The sequence below is a fragment of the Nicotiana attenuata genome, chromosome 7 (genome assembly GCF_001879085.1).
Source record: "Nicotiana attenuata strain UT chromosome 7, NIATTr2, whole genome shotgun sequence".
NCBI lineage: Eukaryota > Viridiplantae > Streptophyta > Magnoliopsida > Solanales > Solanaceae > Nicotiana > Nicotiana attenuata.
Window position 1 is genome coordinate 38,249,008 of NC_031995.1, and position 3,109 is coordinate 38,252,116.

A 3,109-nucleotide genomic window follows, 5' to 3' on the forward strand; every position below is an offset into this window, starting at 1 on the left:
TTGCTCTAATTGCCATTATTAGAAAATAAAATTGTTCCATATTGATTAGTTCATGTGCCATATGTGTTAGTGTTTGTTCAAATAAATCTTGTGTTTACTTCTATCATCTAGAACTTGCCCGGTTGGTCTTTCAATGCTAATGATAGTATGTTTGGTTGGAGGAATCATCTTAGGCATTCTTTGTTTTTATTTGCAAAACCTCTTTATCCTTTCAAGCCTACCTTTGCATAAAAAATACCACTAGTACCCAATTTGAGCCTTTAAACCTTTTCTTTGGCCAACTCATTACAAACCCTTCCCCTTTTGAAAAATAATTCCCTCTCTTGAACCCGTCCCTCTTTGAACACTGAGAATGAGGCTAAAAGCCTAAGTTGGGGGTGAGGTCGAAGTGGAGATTGATAAGGTTTTAAGTTGATATTAGGACCACATGCCTCAAAAGTGTTTGTTTAAATTATTCAAGCTCCAAAAGAAAAAGAAAAAAAAAAGAAAAGAGAGAAAGATATGTGTATATATAAAAAAACAAAAAAGAGAGAAAATATGTGTATGTATATAAAGTATGGAGTCTTGAATAAAATTAAAAAAGGTATGTAAGGTGGTTCTATAGTGGAAGCTATATGAAAATGAGGCTATGGGGTTTTGAAAAGGAGCAAAGTGCAAAAGAATGGAAAATTGTGAGTAGTGTTCAAGGAGGGTGAAGTCACTTGTACCCAAATGTCTATCCAATCCTTCCCTAAACCTACATTACAATCTTAAACCGAGCATTCTTGAATAAGCGATGAATTAAAAAGAACTTATGAGACCTCCAACCGAGCATTCTTGAATAAGCGATGAATTAAAATAAGGGCAAGCTTATGGTATGAGATGTTGTAACACTTGAATTTCTTTGTGAGAGTGAGTGTTTCTGAAAAATGTGTCCCTTATATTATTTTGTAAATATAGTGATCTTGGGACTTTCTTTCTTGTGAGGGCACATTAATTAGGAAAGATTGGTAAAATTGAGTAAAGTGAGCATTTTTAGTGAACTAGTGCTTTTGAGTCACTTCTTGAGGCTTAGGTTGATCACTTGAGTATTTTGAACTCTTCTTAAAGTTGTTTTTCTTTATGAGGGAGTCATTCGGGAAAGATGTGCATACTTGAGCCTAACTGTTAGTACCACCCAAATCCATTAGTACGGTGTTTAAATGGGAGAATGTGTTATGTAAATAATAGCAATACCACTTGTGTTTTAAATGGTGAATCCTCATTGAAGTTTTGGTTTTGATTTGCTTGAGGACAAACAAAAGCTTTAAGTTGGGGGTGTTGATGAGTGGTGATTTTGCCACTCATTCTAGCCTCTTTTCCTTAGCTTTTATGTCCTTTTAATTATAAATTGAGGTTTTTTATTGTGGTTATTGTTAGATTTTCAGGTAAATGATGCTACGAGGTGATTTGAATTGAACTGAAGTGGAATTGAGCAAAAGAAGGTGAAATCTTGCTCAAAACTTCCAGTGATTCCGCTTCTGCAGAGTTTTGATCGCAGAAGCTACCACCGCGTCTGCGTAAATCTGACCGCTTATGCGGTGTGGGCCTGGATCTGGAATTCCGCTTCTGTGAAGGAAAATACGCAGAAGCGATCTCGCTTCTGCAGAAAAGGGTTCGCACCTGCGGTGGCAGCCCAGTTGACCAATATCGCTTCTGCGGCTAGGGTGTCCGCTTCTGCGGAACCGCATCTGCGTGTATTCTTCCGCAGATGCGGAAATCGAGCATCAAGCCTGGGGCAAAATGGACATTTCATAATTTCTCATCCCAAATCATTTTTATACTCGTCCAAGTAGATCTTTTGGTCATCTTTGGCTTATTTTCAGTCCATAGAGACTAGAGAGAACAAGTTTTGTTGCTAGGGTTTGCACAAACACACTTGGGTCTTGAAGATTGAAGCTTGTGGTTAAGATTTTCTTACCCATTTATGTTTGTTTCTTCATTTCCTTGCTTTGTATTGAATATTTAAGTGTGTAGTATTTATTTCCAACACTTGAATCTTGTTTACGGGAATATTCATAATTAAAGTGTGGATTAAATATCTTGTTGTGCTTATGTATTGAATGATTTTTATATATTTATGAAGTGAGTTGTTGTTACTTTAATTATTCTTGTTCTTTAATGTTTCCAAAGGGATTAGCTAACCCTAGGACTCGCCCATTAACTCCGAATAGATTTTGGGAAAAATAGTTTGGGGTTGGGAAAGATTAATTAACAAGAACTTGTGGCGTTAACCCTCATTTTATAGATTCTACATAGGGATAGGATTGAACTACTTGTAGCCTTCCGGGTGTGCTTAATCTTCTAATTGTGATTAGGGATATTTCAATTAGGAAGTCTTGTTAGTCTTCGGAAGAAGCTAATTAAGAATTATTATCCGTGGCTAATTAACATAAACTCCCTCATATTTGTAAAATCGTGAAATACATTGGATCGTTACTTGAGTGTAGTTCCCGATACATTTTCGCAATTAGATATAAATCTTTTCAACCAACATTCTTAGTGTTTGGCATTGCGTGACTAGTGATAATTTTCTTACATTCTTAATCGCTACACATTGTTCTCTATGGGATCGACCCCGACTCATAGTTGGGTAAAATATATTGCAATCGATCGTACCTATTGCTTTTGAGCAGTGGATTTGGACGACATCAGCAGACCACGTAGGAGACCTAAGGAAGTTTTTCCAAAGACTTCGAAAGTACGATATTAAGCTCAACCCTGCCAAATGTGCATTTGGTGTTCCATCCGGAAAGCTGTTGGGATTCATAGTCAGTCGGCGAGGCATTGAGTTAGACCCATCAAAGATCAAATCCATCCAAGAGTTGCCACCTCCGAAGAATAAAACTAAAGTAATGAGTCTGTTGGGAAGATTGAATTATATCAGCAGGTTTATCGCCCAACTCATAGCGACTTGTGAACCCATTTTTAGGCTACTGAAGAAAGATGTTGCGGTAGAATGGACCAAAGAATGTCAAGAGGCATTTGACCAGATAAAAGGGTATCTATCAAATCCACCTGTGTTGGTTCCACCCGAGCCAGGGAGACTGTTGATTCTTTATCTAACGGTCCTGGAGAATTTATTTGGTTG